Here is an 18180-nt window from a genome sequence, read left to right as displayed (position 1 = left end):
TTATGTTTTTTGTTTGCATTATGACTGCAGGTATTGTGGTCTATGCAAACATGACTCCTTGTAAAAAAGGTGTCAGTTTTGTTGCCAGATAGAAGGGTAAAAAAACAATTACAATGATATACATTTCTAAGGGGGCAGATGCTAGAAATTGGCACTGGGAGTGTATTAGCGACAAAAGGATAATGCGTCTAAGCTGGCCCCAAAAAAGTGGCCAAGGCAGAAGCAAGAAAAAGGTTGCACGCAGAAGGAGACAAACTGACGATGCAGGCAGCGATGAGAAGGATACTGACACTATTTGGACACACGTGGGATGGACGACAACAGGAAAATTAAAAGTGTGTTTACACTATGAGACCTCCTTTACCAGTGGCAAAATATAATAATAGGTTTTTACCCTTTCAACTGGTACAAAAACTGACACCTTTATACAAGGCATCATGTTTGCAATAACCACAACACAAGCAGTCAAAATGCAAACAAAACTTCAAGGACAGTGCATATCATTATCATCATCAGAGTTGTTTATTTTTGTTTGTATTTTGACTGCTTGTGTTGTGGTTATTGCAAACATGATGCCTTGTATAAAGGTGTCAGTTTTTGGACCAGTTGAAAGGGTAAAAACCTATTACTAAAAGTGTGTTGTTGTTGTTCGGATAAAATGTAAGGAACCGGAAAGACTGCCAGAAAGATGTGGCGCTACTTGAGAATATTGGCACTACAAGACCGAGGGTACTGGAAAGAAATGACAAACATGTGCAGCGGACACCTACTATGAATCATGGATCGTGAACATTATGATGATGACATTTGTACGGCGCATTTCATCCGTAGATCCCAATGTGTTGCCACGTATGGAGCAGCCAGGAAATCAACAGAACCTGCCAGGGGTAAGCGGCCAGACCTAGCGAGGGGGTAACGGCCGGTTTACAGAGGCGAGTTTTCGAGACAAACTGAAATATATCCGACGATTCTAAATTGTGTTATGGGCAAAGGTGATGGTTTAAAGCTTTCGTGACTGCAGGGATTCATCTTCTTGGTTCTTTCGGTAAAGTCACGTAGAATGGAAATAATTAAATAAAAATAAAACATTATAATATAACATTTTATTATGCTTTATTTTTATTACTTTATTTCCATTCTACGTGACTTTACCGAAAGAACCAAGAAGAAAGGTGATGGTGTTCCAAAGATAGAGACGCTGTGCAGTGGTAAAAGCCCGATCGTCCCAGCAACGGAGCCTGGACCTCGGAGTACTGAGAAGAAGGAGACAATACAAAGATCTCGAGGACCTCGTCGGAGTATAAACACGGGTCAGTTCCCGTAAACATTGCGGGGTTAACCCTTCGAGTGCCTTGGAGGTCAGCAGCTGGATCTGAATCGGTCCTGGACCGCCACCTTTACACCGACCCGCACTGACCAGCATGGTCAAACAAACCCCCCGCGGCCTGGCAGAGAACTTGTACATTATTACTCGTCGTATAACTTGTCCGTCAAGAGCCGCGTGTTGTTGCAATCACAACAATGTCAGGGAAGGCCACCAATTTACCCGGAGGAATGGGCATGGCACCACTGCACACCCAGCCCCGCAGCAAATCATTCGGCTGGGGGGAGGGAAAGTTTGTGCTGGCACCAGCATCATGATGTCATGATGCTATTTCTGCCCACAAACGGAGCTGACCAATCGGACTGCAGTGCATCTGACACACAGAGAGGAGAGACACGCGCGCAACATGCAAATTGCGCGTGCTGTGGATGTCGTTTGCCTTGCGTCAAACGATTGGCAGCTACGCCCAACGCAAACCACAGCGACTACGATGATGATGATGGTAATGATGTTGATGACAATGGTGGTCATGTTCTTATAAACGTGATTATTGCGATGACCGCATGCGTACGACGGTCGGACGATGTCAACTGCCTCGCATCGGCGGAATCGCACCCAGAAGACGTTTCACAAACTGGGGCCCATCGCTAGTCTTCCTCCTTTGGCGGCGCTAATCTCCAGGGCGGCGCAGAGCCAGCGGTGGATATTCCACCTTACCATGGCCGAGGCCAGTCTCTTCCACCCGACGACTGCTCGTGACATGCCACAAGTCGGCAGCCACTCATTCGACAAACCGAACGGGAGAAAGACGCACGCGATTCTACACGCTTACTCACTCTCATCCGTGTCTCGGTTTGACAGCTAATGAGTCTAAGTGGGCTCTTGACAGTCTAAATAAAAGACGCTGAAATGATATACTCAACGGAATGACGATCGTGCCTTTGATCAATACTGTGCCTGAGACTCTATTCATCTGCTTAGGTTTTACAACGAGGGAGTTGGAGGTTTTAGGAGTCAGTGTTGAGTCAGCACTACTGAGATCCTAAATTCCAATCCAGGGTTCTTCAGCTGCCCGCGATGAAACCGGATTCTCACGTTAACCATCATGCCAACTTCGGTTTTCTTAAATCCTTTATATTAAGTTCACTTGCTTGCTTGCTTGCGCGCTTACGACCGTGCAAATCTTTCGGTCGTTTTTTAACCCACTTCCCGTGATCCAATCGAGCTGACATTCTGCACACAGACTCGTTGTGCGTGACTATTTATTTTCGTGAACATTTTTTTCCAAAATTTTACACTTTTTAGGAATTTTTTTTTATATTTAATTACCATTTGCTTAATGGTGGCAGGCAATCATCTGACCCATAGGTGGCAGCCATCTCAAGCCAGAGGACGAGAGGACTCTAGCCGCCCGTTTCAAAGACCAATGTGGGCTGGCACGCATATAAAGGATTTATAGTGAAAAACTTTGTTTTTACGAGTTCATTTTTTTTCCAATTCAATCCGGGACTAAGAAACAAAACTCGGCTAAGTTACTTGTGCAGTTGCGCTGCACAGCTCTACGACCCGTGTTTGCGTTGTACCGAGTGTTGTTTGGCACAATGTCCGACGTTCCGCTCCACGTGCAGGGAAGCCTATTCAAACAAACAACCCACGCACTCAACAACCGCAAAACGCATACCGACATGAATACACACAACCCCAAAGATGCCCACAGATGCACGCGTTTAGCACGCGCAGAAACACATGCGCTTAAGCAACAAAGATCCCCCGTATAGCCTTAAAGACTGCTGGAGAAAGTTTTGCACGGGGGCGTCTATTGAGTGGGCGATGTGGTCAGAACCACCCCCGGCCGCCTTTGTCTCCCCGGTGCTGATGTTTGCACACATCAGGTACCCGTATTTAATGCTCGCGGAGGGCTGGCCCAGGACTGGATGAGATATTCGTCGCGGATGTTGGCTGCGAGCAGGCATTGAACTCGGATCGCCAGGCCTGTAAGCACCGTGCACTAATCAACACATTACCACGTCCCCAATACAACGGATATGCACCCACACGCACATGCATACGCACTTGGGTCTAAAGGACCGACCGAATCACATAGATACGCATGCGCACACACACACACATCCCAGTCATCTATATCAATAAAGACCTTCATCTGTATGTCTCAAAATCCTCTAGGGTACTTCTCGACAAGGTAGGAAGCTGCAATGTGGTACACAGGTAGCTTTTAGACCACAACCAACAGAACCATCTGGAAATCCGTGACTTTTCATTTTAAGGCCTCCAAATCTCGATTTTAAGTGCCCCACAAACATGTTAATGTGCATGGTGTCCTTTAGAAACCGTTCAACATATAATATTGCGGGTTTCTTAGTTTGAAAGCGTTAAACTGAAAATAAAATGAAAGCGAAAACCGTTTTTCTATCTTTTATTGTTATTTGAGATATTTCTGACTCAAACGGTTTTTAACGAAAAAAATGGTATTTTATGATGTTCAAATCTGAATAATTTGAGAACGGTAAGAGACAGGAGCTTCCCCTCAGAGTATTAAGTTCATAAATGTGTGTTCTTTCTAATGGAAAGGAACGGAATCTTAAAACGGAGCGGTTTCCGATGGGTACGTCTTTAAATATAAGAAGTTGAATCAAGTCGTCAAACAAAATTTCTTTGTTGAATAATACACATTTTTGGATTACTGTAGTTATGAGTGTCTGATCGTATATGACGACATTCACACACACGTACCCAGAGATCCGATCATTAAAGGTAAGATTAACAGAGGATGGCCAGACACAATCAAATGTTTAATGTGTCTCGTCTAAACTTGCATGGCTCTGCTTATAATTCCTTGAGCTTTAAACGCTTGTGCTTTGGTGAAATCCCATTAATTCAGACTCAATGGACCATACATGGGCACGGTGATTGCTACACTGTGCCATCAAACCCTGGAGGTCTGAGCTCAACTTTTGGTCAGGTCTAACATCGGTGTGGCGGGTAGATATTCTAGCTGGCTCTGAACCGCTCAATCCCTTCCCCAGCCCGCACTGAACCAGCATGGTGAAGTATAGTCAAACATCCGTCGCGACCTACACAGCACTGGTGTAGGCCTTCATCCAGCAGTGGACTGGCAAAGGACCGAGAACGAATACCGAGGCAAATTTATGCAGGTGTGTACATATAATTTTGAGTTGAAGCTTTCGTGACTGCAAAAATCCATACTCTTTGGTCCTTTCGGTAAAGTCACGTGGGTAGAAATAAAATAAATCACGACGTTTCGAACGCAACGCAAGCGTTCGTCTTCAGGTGAAAATCGTCATAGCTGCAATGTCTGCTCCCTTGTGTACATACACTTAAGCACGTTTTACTTTCTGGCGCATTCATACGCACGACTGCCAGAATGTACGCAGTGATTTAGCGGAGTATCGTATTATCGTCACTCTGCGCAGTTGAACAAACATTAGAGCTTTAGTTCTTCAAGACGGGATGATCCCCATACAGTGAAGAGCATATTTTATTTGAGGGGTGGGGGGGCTGGTTTGTTGTGTGTGTGTGTGCACAGTTTCTGGTGACCGGGCCAAGGCCATCAACAACTTGCTACACTTGAAATCAGTTCAACCCGGATGGAGGTCGCACGAAACCGATGATTCGAATTCGGGATTGCAATCTCGGTGCCTGGCTCAGCTACTCTGGAACGGCGGTCCCTCCGAAACACCTCCAATTGTGAGGTTGTTCTTGTGGAGGGGGGTGGGGATGTGGGAGAAAAGAGAGGTTTTCTTGTGAATGGGGGGGGGGGGTTGCTGTGAGGTTGGGGTGAGGGCTAATGCTTAGGTTGGGGGTGTTGGCTATGGGATGCCTGGAGGGGGGGGTTGTTTTTTATTGTCATTCTAAAAAGGGCTCCTCCGATTCAAACAAAAGGAGCCAGAAGCATTCGTTGGGAGCATTTCAATGGAGAGGCTTTTAGTGCGGAATTGCGCGCAATGAATGTGGATAGCAATCAAAGTCTGTGAGTGTGTCTGTGTGTGTGTGTCGTGTGTGGGGAGCGGTGGTGTCGCGGTTAGCGCACTGCGCTACGAACCCGGCGACCCGGGTTCGATTCCCGCTCACGGCCAACACGAGTGATGATTATCTGCACCGGTCCTCGGCCTCCCCTAGGTCGACTCAGCCTCAAATAAGTACCTGGTGCGATGTGTAAACATCGTCACTGCGGAGACAAAGCCGGCGTGGTGCTGGCCACCCACCTCCTCGTGTGCCGTTCTGGCCTTCATAGGTGCTCGCTGACAGCACTTGCCCCAACAGTCTGTTAAGGCTACACGGGGGATCTTTGTCTGTGTTTGTCTTTGTGTACGTTCAGCACAGTTGAGTCATTTCACACACATGGGGAATATATAAACCGCAGGGCAATCTGCCCTCTATGGAAGGGGTAATTGACTCTCATCACTCCAGCTCACCTGACACTCACCACTCACATTCACCACACACCAGACACCAACGCTAGCCAGTTTCCTAATACATTCACCAGAAAGTCACCAGTCACCAGATATTCGCCAAACACTCATTTCTCTCTAGACAATGACCAGATACACAACACTCACCTGCCTGAGACACTCACCACCCACCGGACACCCACCGATTGACTGACAACCCCACCTAACTCTTAGTTTTTTTCGGTAAAGTCACGTAGGCCTCACTTGATACAGCAAATCTGGCTGTGACGGTCCCACCTGATGACGGAGACTTGTGTTGCCTCCGAAACGTCGTGATTTTTTATTATTTTATTTTTTATTAATTTTTATTTCAAATTTTTTACCTACGTGACTTTACCGAAAAAACGAAGAGTATGAATCCTTGCAGTCACGAAAGCTTAAAATCTAGAACCTCACCTAACACCACTCACCAATCGCTCACAGTCACCACTCTGTGCTCACCCGATACCCAAAATCAACATCTCAAGACGACTGAGAAAAGTAATCACCCAAAACGTAAATTTGAAACTACATTTTTTTTTAGGGGTTACCTATAATCTCCCGACATTATCAGAAAAGTAAATATTGGTCGCCTATGAAATGACATTTTGTAAATTACACAGAAATCCGGTCTTGGCCGGCACTCGGAACGGTGAGAACGCCGTCCCTCCACGTTTCTAATTACAGGAGTATATAAAGATAAAGATCCCCCGTATAGCCTTAACAGACTGTAGGGGCAAGTGCTGTTAACGAGCACCTATGAAGGCCGGAATGGTACACGAGGGGGTGGGTGGCCAGCACCACGCCGCGACTGCCTTTGTCTCCCCAGTGGCGATGTTTACACAGGTACTCATTTAAGGCTGAGTCAACCTAGGGGAGGCCCATGACCGGTTCAGATAATCGTCACTGGTGTTGGCCGTGAGCGGGAATCGAACCCGGGTCGCCAGGTTCGTAGCGCAGCGCGCTAACCGCTACACCACCGCTCCCCTGCGGTGGTGTAGCCTATATGTACACACACACACGCTGGATCACACATCTGATGGAAGAAAGCTACGTAGTACCGCAGGAAAGTTTTCATACGCTGCATGGGTCAGAAAAGGATGCAGGACTTGAGGATTAATGTGGAAAAGACAAAGAGGAGTGTATTTGGATGGGCGGACACTGAGAAAGAATAATAGAAAGCGTTAAAATTGCGAATGTAATGGAATTTGTATATTTTGGAAACAAGTGATGAAACGTGCAGTAGAAACCTGCGGGCTACCTGCCCATGAACCGTGATGACGACCACGACGATGATGATAAGTTGGATTATTCTACTCAATCCACGAGCTCGGTTCAGAGAAATAGTTTCAAATCGATGAATGTGACAGCTCCCCCCCCACCCCCCCGTGCCTCCCGCAGTCTCCAGCCACCACACCGAAGCACTTTCTCCCACATTCATTAAAACGCGCTTTGATTTTTCTGGGTTAGATTGCGGAAATATGAATGTGTCGTGAAGCCACCTCCACCCGGCACACAGCCAATTAGTAAGGTTTGTCACGTGAACAGAACGTGGCAACTTCAGCACCACCGCTGTGTTGGAGAGTAAAACCACAACATTTACAATTTGAGTTAACGACGGTTCGCTGGTGATTACACCACACATCATCAGGCGATTGCCAGCATTGTGAAGAAGCCATCCTGGGTTGGGTTTATGACATATTTATATTCGCACGATCTAAGCCCAAAAAAATTCAGTTTTGGTTAAAGGTCTTCGGTTTTGCACAAAACATGCAAAGCAATTTCCTGCTGAAATAAGCATTGACACATCGGTGCTCATTTCTCATTTACAGCCCTGCGGTCAGTGGAGGAAATGTCACGTTCATATGGCAGGGGCGCGTCTCTCCATAGGACAACGAACATTGACTTCCCCAAAAAAATTACAGTAGCAACTGTATCGACCCCAGAGGGATGATGGACCGAGTCAACCCCCCCAACCAGGATTTGAACTCGCAACCTTCCAATCGCGAGCAGCTGCTCGCTGTACCGCTGAGCCACCCGGCCGAATATTCATCTGGATGAATACAACTTCATCTTCAATACCATCGGTCCTCGAGTTATTCCCGAGGGATTGAGCCCTCACTCGACTGTTTGTGACGCAAATTACTCGGGAGCACGCTGTGACAGGCCGACTGATGCAGAGACGAAGCTATGAAAGCTGTTCACACCGTGTATCCTTACAGATGTACAAACTACGTATCATCAAGCCAAGGTCAAAATGTCAAAGTATCCCCCCCTACCTACAGTGATTATGGAGCGGTGCCCAAGACAGGCGTGGAAATTCCACGTTCCTTTGCTGGGAGCGCTTGTAGACTCAAACAAATGCCGGATTCGAAAACTCAATTGGGACTGTACAAGGCAATCATCATCGCCCCCCCCCCCCCCCCCGCTACTGGCAGACTAATGCCCCAGGTCATTGAACGTGGGCCAGGGAGTCGATACCATCAATGGCTGGGGGGGGGGGGTCGAGATTCCCAGACATTGGGGGCAGCATAAAAGAATGAGCGACCTCCCAGTGAGCGATATATCAGATATAATGGAGCGGGCAATCCAATGTAGACACAACGTAGGGTTATGGCATAAAGACAAACAGGAAGATGGAGACATTCTAGCGAGACATTAGAGTTGGCGGTTCACACGTATCGACTAAAAGGCACAACAGACGCATCAGTACAGACTGTAAAGACAAGTAGAGACACAGAGATACAAAAATGACAGACACGCACTTAGACACGCGCAGAGAGGGAGAGACAAGGCGAAAATAAACCAAGACAGACAGCGAGGCAGAAAGACAGACACACTCGGATACACAAAGAGACACGGAGACAATTAAACAATTATGCTGAGACAACACACACACACCGAGACAGGCGGACCGTGACACAATGAGACCAACACACGGATAAAAAGACAACAGCAGCGAGACACAGGCAGACACACAGCTACACACGGAGACACGCACAAAGACAGACGCACAGTGACAAAGCCAAAGAGATGGAGTCATACATACAGACACACACACAAATACAGACACACAAGACACAAATACAGACACACACACAAATACAGACACACACACACAAATACAGACACACATACAGACACACAGACAGCCATGAAGACGAACATACACGTGGACAGCCAGACACAAGGAGGCATTAAAAACAGAAGTAGTGATAACGGGTTACACACACACACAAATACACACACACAAATACACACACACACAAAGACACACACACACACAAAGACACACACACACAAATACACACACACAAATACACACACACACAAAGACACACACACACAAAGACACACACACACAAATACACACACACAAAGACACACACACAAAGACACACACACACAAATACACACACACACAAAGACACACACACACAAAGACACACACACACAAAGACACACACACACAAATACACACACACACAAATACACACACACACAAATACACACACACACAAATACACACACACAAAGACACACACACACAAAGACACACACACACAAATACACACACACAAACGGGCACAAAAACGAGGGCAGAGACACGTGGAGACACAGAAGCACGTACACACAGCAAGACACGGAGACAGGGAGAGACCAAGGCAGAGACACACAAACCAAGACCTACACAAAGACACCGCACACAGCGATACAACCCACACACACAGACAGAGGCTGGCACGGATACCGATATGCGTGGGTACAGTACTGAAAAACAAAGGCATCAGACAGACACACAGACACACACACACAGACAGACACACACACACAGAGACACACAGACACACACACAGACACACACACACGCTCACACAGACACACACACACAGACAGACACAGACAGACACACACACACAGACACACACAGACAGACACACACACAGACACACACACACAGACACACACACAGACACACACACAGACACACAGACACACACACAGACACACAGACACACACACAGAGACACACAGACACACACACAGACACACACACACACGCTCACACAGACACACACACACAGACAGACACACAGACAGACACACACACACAGACACACACAGACACACACACAGACACACACACAGACACACACGCTCACACAGACACACACACAGACAGACACACAGACAGACACACACACGCTCACACAGACAGACACACAGACACACACAGACACACAGACACACACACACATAGACACACACACACACACAGACACACACACACATAGACACACACACACAGACACACACACAGACAGACACACAGACACACACAGACACACACAGATCCGTGATCAGACCGTGGGCGCGAGTGCTGTGAGCGGACCCCTCTGAAGGCCGCCACGGACACAAAGGGACACGCGGAGACAAAGACAAAGATCCCCCGTGTAGCCTGCAGCAGGCTGCTGGGGCAAGTGCCGTTCACGGGCACCTTACAAAGGCTACCGGCACTGTGGCACACGAGGGGGTGGGTGGACAGCGCCACGCCCGGCCGCCTTTGTCTCCCCCAGTGGCGATGTTTACCACACACCGCATCGGGTGCTCGTTTGAGGCCGAGTCGATCTAGAGGGAGGCCCGGGACAGGTTCAGATAATCAGTCGCTGGTGTTGGCCCTGAGCAGGAAATTAACTCGGGTCGCCGGGTTCGTAGCGCAGCGCGCTAATCGCTACACTTACACACACACCACGTGTACACACACACACACATGTACACACACACACATACAGCACGTGTACACACACACACCACGTGTACACACACACACATACAGCACGTGTACACACACACCACGTGTACACACACACACCACGTGTACACACACACACACCACGTGTACACACACACACATACAGCACGTGTACACACACACCACGTGTACACACACACAGCACGTGTACACACACACCACGTGTACACACACACACCACGTGTACACACACCACGTGTACACACACACCACGTGTACACACACACACCACGTGTACACACACACCACGTGTACACACACCACGTGTACACACACCACGTGTACACACACACACCACGTGTACACACACACCCCACGTGTACACACACACACCACGTGTACACACACATACACACACACATACAGCACGTGTACACACACACATACAGCACGTGTACACACACACATACAGCACGTGTACACACACACATACAGCACGTGTACACACACACCACGTGTACACACACAGACAACACGTGTACACACATACAGCACGTGCACACACACACACGTGCACAAAGATAAGACAAAGATCCCCCATGTAGCCTTAACAGACTGTGGAGGCAAGTGCTGTTAGCGAGCACCTATTAATGCTGGAACGGTACACGAGGGGGTGGGTGGCCAGCACCACGCCCGACCGCCTTTGTCTCCCCAGTGGCGATGTTTACACACCGCACCAGATACTCATTTGAGGCTGAGTCGACCTAGGTGGAGGCCCTGGACCAGTTCAGATAATCGTCACCGGTGTTGGCCGTGAGCGGGAATCGAACCCGGGTCGCCGGGTTCATAGCGCAGCGTAGCGCTAACCACTACACCCACCGCTCCCCACAACACGTACACACACACGGAGAGACACACACAGGTACACACACTGAGACACGTGCACACACACAGGTACATACAGACACGGAGACACACACACGGAGAGACACACACGTAGACACACACACACAGGTACACACACGTAGACTACACACGGAGACACGTGCACACACACAGGTACATACAGACACGGAGACACACACACACGGAGAGACACACACGTAGACACACACACAGGTACACACACGAAGACACACACACAGGTACACACACACGGAGAGACACACACGAAGACACACACACGGAGACACACACACAGGTACACACACACGTAGACACACACACGGAGACACACACACGGAGACACACACACGGAGACACACGGAGACACAACAACAACAACAACCGCCATTCGCCACTAAGTGGCGGTGACGTCACCACGATGCTTGTGCCAGGCCAAGTGCACCTTGAGGCCACGTGAAGTGTCGAAAGCCCGCTGGCAGGAGGTCACGGGGCAGACCCAGGTGCCACTGGTCGACGGAGACACACACAGGTACATACAGACACGGAGACACACACACAGGTACACACACACAGGTACACGCACGGACACGGCAGCGTGGAACCGGCCTCACCGTGCGTGTTGTCCTCCTCTTGTTCCATGCGCGTGTCCACGATGCTCCCTCCCTCCCTTCTCCGCGCAGCGAGTCTGTGTGCGAGCCGGTGTGTGTGTGATTGTGTGGGTGTGAGAGTCTGTGTGGGTGTGTGTGGGTCTGTGTGTGGTGTGTGTGGGTGTGTGTGGTGTGTGTGGGTCTGTGTGTGGTGTGTGTGGGTCTGTGTGAATGTGTGCGTGTCTATGTGGATGTGTCTATGTGGATGTGTGTCTATGTGGTTGTGTGCGTGTGTGCGTGTCTTTGTATGTGAGAGTGTGTGTGTGAGAGTCTTTGTGTGTGTGAGTCTTTGTGTGTGTGAGTCTGTGGGTGAGTCTTTGTGGGTCTGTATAGTGTGTGTGTCTATGTGGATGTGTGTCTATGTGGATGTGTGTCTATGTGGATGTGTGTCTATGTGGATGTGTGTCTATGTGAATGTGTGTCTATGTGGATGTGTGTGTCTATGTGGATGTGTGTGTCTATGTGGATGTGTGTCTATGTGGATGTGTGTCTATGTGGATGTGTGTGTGTGTGGATGTGTGTCTATGTGGATGTGTGTCTATGTGGATGTGTGTCTGTGTGGATGTGTGTGTGTGTGGATGTGTGTCTATGTGGATGTGTGTCTATGTGAATGTGTGTCTATGTGGATGTGTCTATGTGGATGTGTGTGTCTATGTGGATGTGTGTCTATGTGGATGTGTGTCTATGTAGATGTGTGTCTATGTGGATGTGTGTCTATGTGGATGTGTGTGTGTGCGCGCACACGGGGCTATGATGACACATCAGCAGCAGCATCGCCTTCGCTACTCCTCCTATTACACACGCGCTCCGTGTGTCCCCGTGTGTCACCCAGTATGTGGTGTGTGTCCCCGTGTGTGTGTCACCGTGTGTGTGGTGTGTATCCGTGTGTCCCCGTGTGTGTGGTGTGTCACCGTGTGTGTGTCACCGTGTGTGTGGTGTGTGTGTCCGTGTGTACGAGTGCGTGGTGCTGTCCACCCACCCCCCTCGTGTACCCGTTCTGCCCTTCATCGGTGCTACTCGCTAACAGCACTTGCCCCAAAAGTCTGTTACAGGCTATACGGGGGATCTTTGTCTGGTGTGTGTGGGTCCGTGTGGATGTGGGGCAAGTGGCAGCGCTGCGCTACGAACCAGGCGAACCGAATTCGATTCCCGTTCACGGCGAACACCACCGGTGACGATTATCTGAACCGGTCCTGGGCCTCCCCTAGGTCGACTCAGCCCTCAAATGAGTACCTGGTGCGGTGTGTAAAATCATCGCCACTCGGGAGACAAAGGCGGCCGGGCGTGGTGCTGGCCACCCACTCCTCCTCGTGTGCTAACAGTACTTTCCCAAACGGTCTGGAGAGGCTATATGCATATCCATGCAGGAGTTACCATACCTGGGCAGTGTGCTCATGCCCAGCTACGGTTTGGCAGCAGAGATCTCGCTCTGAATAAATCATTCGAGCGGCATTATCTTTTCATCAGCCGCGTGACCATGCTGCTGATATTTGAAATGTTTGGACAAAAGATCTGGACAAAGCCCCATCGGTGAGCTCCTCCGGCAGCCAAGGCTGACTTTGGCTGGGTCATGTAGCCCACATGCCCGGCCACCGCATGGCCAAGCAGGTTTTATTTGGCCGCATCGAGGGGGCCCAGCGGGCACGGACACGGGCCAGAGAAGAGATGGAGCTGATTTGGTGTAGGAGGATGTGGAGCTGCGCGGACTTGCCGAAGACTGGTAACCAGCGGTGTCAAGATCGGCCTCTGTGGAGGAGGCTCGTGAACGACGCTACTGGAGGCAGTCGCCCTCCAGCAACAGCGGGAGGGCGACGCTCACAACAACAAATAGAGCGCTGGGCGGATAAAACGCAGCCAGGTAGCACAATGGGGGAGCACAGGTGGTGCATTTGCCGGTCATCTCAGTCAAGCCATGGGCAACCGGGTCTGTCCAGTGACCTGCCTTCGACACTTCACGTGGCCTTAAAGTGCACCTAGCCTGGCACGAGCGCCGTGCCGACGTCACCGCCACTTGTGACGAATGGCTGTTGTTGTTGTGGGGAGCGGTGGCGCAGTGGTTAACGCGGCCCACCCGAGTTCGATTCTCGTGCACGAGCAATTAAAGAGTGATAGCGAATATTTGAACCGGTCCTGGGCCTGCCCTAGGTCGACTCAGCCTCAAATGAAAACACACCTGGCTGCGACGTGCTAGCATCGCCACCGGGGAGACAAAGGCGGCCGGGCGTGGTGCTGGCCACACACCCATCTCGTGTGCCGTGCCGACCTTCATAGGTGCTCGCTAACTTACCCCGGCAGTTCAGGCGACACGTGCGGTCATCTTCTTGGTTCTTTCGGTAAAGTCACGTAGAAGGGAAATAATAAAATAATAAAAATAAAACATAATAAAATAATTCTCACGACGTTTCGGCCACAACGCAAGCAGCCGTCCTCAGGTGAAGAACAGGTCTGTCGAGAAGACAGTGTCAGGCACTGGTGAAGACCAGGTCTGTCGGGGAGACAGCGTCTGAATCGCTCTCTCCCCGACAGGCCTGCTCTCCACCTGAGGACGGCTGCTTGCGTTGTGGCCGAAACGTCGTGAGAATTATTTTATTATGTTTTATTTTTATTATTTTATTATTTCCCTTCTACGTGACTTTACCGAAAGAACCAAGAAGATGAATCCCTGCAGTCACGAAAGCTTTAAATCGAAACATGCGGTCATGTTAAAAAAAAAACTACTTTTGTTTCACCAGATAGGACCCACGGAACTGTGTTAGTTGCTTTTTTTCAGAAGCGACCTCGCCACAGATGATAGCTCAACGAAGTGGGCTGAGCATCGCGTGGACATTTATGGCAGCCGAATACTCCGAACGAGTGATGTCGATTCTAAATGTGGAGGGAAAACCCCGGAGGAACCGGAGAAAAATCCACGCGACCACGGGGAGCGAGAGAAAGACACCACAAACTCCAAATATACAGCAGCAGGCGTCAGGGTCGGGTTAGAACCCACGACCTCCTGCACACCAGGCGAGGTAGTTAACATCTCATAGCCACCGTGATGATGATGAGAGAGATACGCAAACTCCAAATATACAGCAGGCGTCAGGGTCGGGTTAGAACCCACGACCTCCTGTGTACCAGGCGAGGGAGTTAACATCTCCTTGCCACCGTGATGATGATGAGAGAGAGACGCAAACTCCAAATATAGAGCAGGCGTCAGGATTGAGATCGAATCCACGACCTACTGCACACCAGGCGAGGTAGTTAACATCTCCTAGCCACCGTGATGATGATGAGAGAGAGACACAAAAACTCAAAATATGCAGCAGCAGGCATCAGGGGCGAGATCGAATCCACGACCTCCTGCACACCAGGAGAGGTAGTTAACATATCCTAGCCACCGTGATGATGATGAGAGAGAGAGAGACGCAAATTCCAAATACTGTATACAGCAGGCGTCAGGGTCGAGATCGAACCCACGACCTCCTGTGTACCAGGCGAGGTAGTTAACATCTCATAGCTACCGTGATGATGATGACAGAGAGAGACGCAAACTCCAAATATACTGCAGGCGTCAGGGTCGGGATGGAACCCACGACCTCCTGTGTACCAGGCGAGGTAGTTAACATCTCCAAGCCACCGTGCCGCCGACTGCTACGCGTGTGTAGAGACGTGATGGTGTACCGTGTCTTTGTGCGTGCAAACCAGATGCTCCAATTATCATAACACGGCCACAGACTGCCTCCTGCCCCTGTACACACGCACGGTATAGTTGCAGTACGTGCTGTGTACTGCACAGTCCAAAGTCAACACCTTCCCGTGATGTTTTCACACATCCCGTAGTCCACATGGGGCAGATGGGGATATGTGAACAATAATATATAGTTTTTTTTTTAAGTCAAACAGGTCTTGCTTACCCGTTCTACCTGTGAAATACTGGACATTGTCATCAAGAGCTTCATAGCTCATCGGATTCCTCCAGTCTGCATAAAGATTCTGACTTTGTTATTGGATATTCTCCACGCTAATGAGTATTATGTGTATTCTGTGTTGTGCATTATATCGTTTTGCGTCAAACCAGGACCAATATTTGACAGAGAGGGTCTTTGTCTATAAAGATCTGGCAGTTCAGCATTGGCTCAAGCAAGTCTGAGACTGCTGATGAGACACAGCGTGCGGAAACCAGTCCATAGTGTGTCTCGTGTTAAACCAGTGGCTCAGCAAGTCTGAGACTGCTGATGAGACACAGCGTGTGGAAACCAGTCCATAGTGTTCCTCGTGTTAAACCAGTGGTTCAAGCAAGCCTGGGACTGCTGATGAGACACAGCGTGTGGAAACCAGTCCATAGTGTTCCTCGTGTTAAACCAGTGGCTCAAGCAAGCCTGAGACTGCTGATGAGACGCAGCGTGTTGAAACCAGTCCATAGTGTTCCTCGTGTTAAACCAGTGGCTCAGCAAGTCTGAGACTGCTGATGAGACACAGCGTGTGGAAACCAGTCCATAGTGTTCCTCGTGTTAAACCAGTGGCTCAAGCAAGCCTGAGACTGCTGATGAGACACAGCGTGTGGAAACCAGTCCATAGTGTTCCTCGTGTTAAACCAGTGGCTCAAGCAAGTCTGAGACTGCTGATGAGACACAGCGTGTGGAAACCAGTCCATAGTGTTCCTCGTGTTAAACCAGTGGCTCAGCAAGTCTGAGACTGCTGATGAGACACAGCGGGTGGAAACCGGTCCATAGTGTTTCTCGTGTTAAACCAGTGGCTCAAGCAAGTCTGAGACTGCTGATGAGACACAGCGTGTGGAAACCGGTCCATAGTGTTCCTCGTGTTAAACCAGTGGCTCAGCAAGTCTGAGGCTGCTGATGAGACACAGCGTGTGGAAACCGGTCCGGGGTCGTGGATGTGCACAAATATAAACAATACAAGATACGTGAGTTAACAACGCAAACGCATTTTGTCTGCTTATTTTGTTGTGTTACTTCGATTCTGCACAACGCCGCCACCGTATCAGCGAGTGTGTACTGTACGTGCACATGCGTGTACTGTATGTGCACATGCGTGTACTGTATGTACGCACATGTCCATATATGAGTGTTATGAGGAGCGGTGGTGGAGTGGTTAGCGCCACGCTGCGCTACGAACCCGGCGACCCGAGTTCGATTCCCGCTCACGGCCAACACCAGTAACGATTATCTGAACCGGTCCCGGGCCTCCCCTAGGTCGACTCAGCCTCAAATGTGTACCTGGTACGGTGCGTAAACATCGCCACTGGGGAGACAAAGGCGGTCGGGCGTGGTGTTGGCCACCCACCCCCTCGTGTGCCGTGCCGGCCTTCATAGGTACTCGCTAACAGCACTTGCCCCTACAGTCTGTTAAGGCTACACGGTGAAATGCACACTATCTATGACTGTACGTGTGTGTGATTGTGTATGCACATAGCTACTACAGTCTACGCGTACTGCCACACACGTGCCGACATGCGTGTATGTGTATGGACATTCGTCTGTACGTGTCTGACACGTGTGTGGATGTGTCGGTGCGTGAGTTCACGTCCCGTACGCGTATGTATATGTACGGGTGTGTATGTGCGCCGCACATGTGTACGGGTGTGTTCAAATGTCTTTGTGTGCCGATGCGTTTGTCCTCTGCACACACAAAAACAGAGACACCTACCGAAAAATCACCATTCAGCAGCACGCTTGAACGTACAGTATCCGCCTTCGTATACGCACACTAACCCTCCATATAAATACGTGGAGCACATTATTTCCCTCTACCACGGCACCAACTGCAGCATCGGCCCACTGGTTTTGAAAGAAAAAAACCCTTCCCCTATCCAGGAATATCACTGCAGAGCCAATCGTCGTAGCACTGTCTTCGAAAAAGGGCCAGTCACACCGCCCACTAACGCTGACCTCGCCCATCGCGTCGGTCCAATGGTTCGCGTGGGTGTGTGTGTGTGGTGTCTGATTTGGGTGGTCGGTGGGGTGTGAGTGACAGCCACTGCCTTGCCTTGCAAGAGAGAAAAAAAAACACTCGGGTGAGCTCGCTCATTCAGGAAAGCCACCCTACCAGAAAATCCACCCAGCCACCCAAACCGCCACC

The 18180-nt window shown here is 49.6% G+C and overlaps 1 long non-coding RNA gene across 1 annotated transcript in view; it reads right to left on the bottom strand.

The window, feature by feature from the left end:
* Positions 1-17935, bottom strand: part of LOC133353911 (uncharacterized) — a 48222-nt gene extending 30287 nt beyond the window's left edge. The window contains exons 1-2 of the long non-coding RNA XR_009756490.1: positions 17749-17935; positions 12064-12813 (exon numbers count right to left, since the gene is read on the bottom strand). This is a non-coding gene — a long non-coding RNA (uncharacterized LOC133353911). The remainder of the gene's footprint in view (positions 1-12063; positions 12814-17748) is intronic.
* Between the last annotated feature and the right edge of the window lie 245 nt (positions 17936-18180).

The sequence above is a fragment of the Lethenteron reissneri genome, chromosome 45 (assembly GCF_015708825.2).
Source record: "Lethenteron reissneri isolate LAM-NWPU_2019-01 chromosome 45, ASM1570882v1, whole genome shotgun sequence".
Classification (NCBI taxonomy): Eukaryota; Metazoa; Chordata; class Hyperoartia; order Petromyzontiformes; family Petromyzontidae; genus Lethenteron; species Lethenteron reissneri.
The sequence above is the reverse complement of the archived record's forward strand: the minus strand, read 5'-3'. Positions and strand labels throughout refer to the sequence as shown.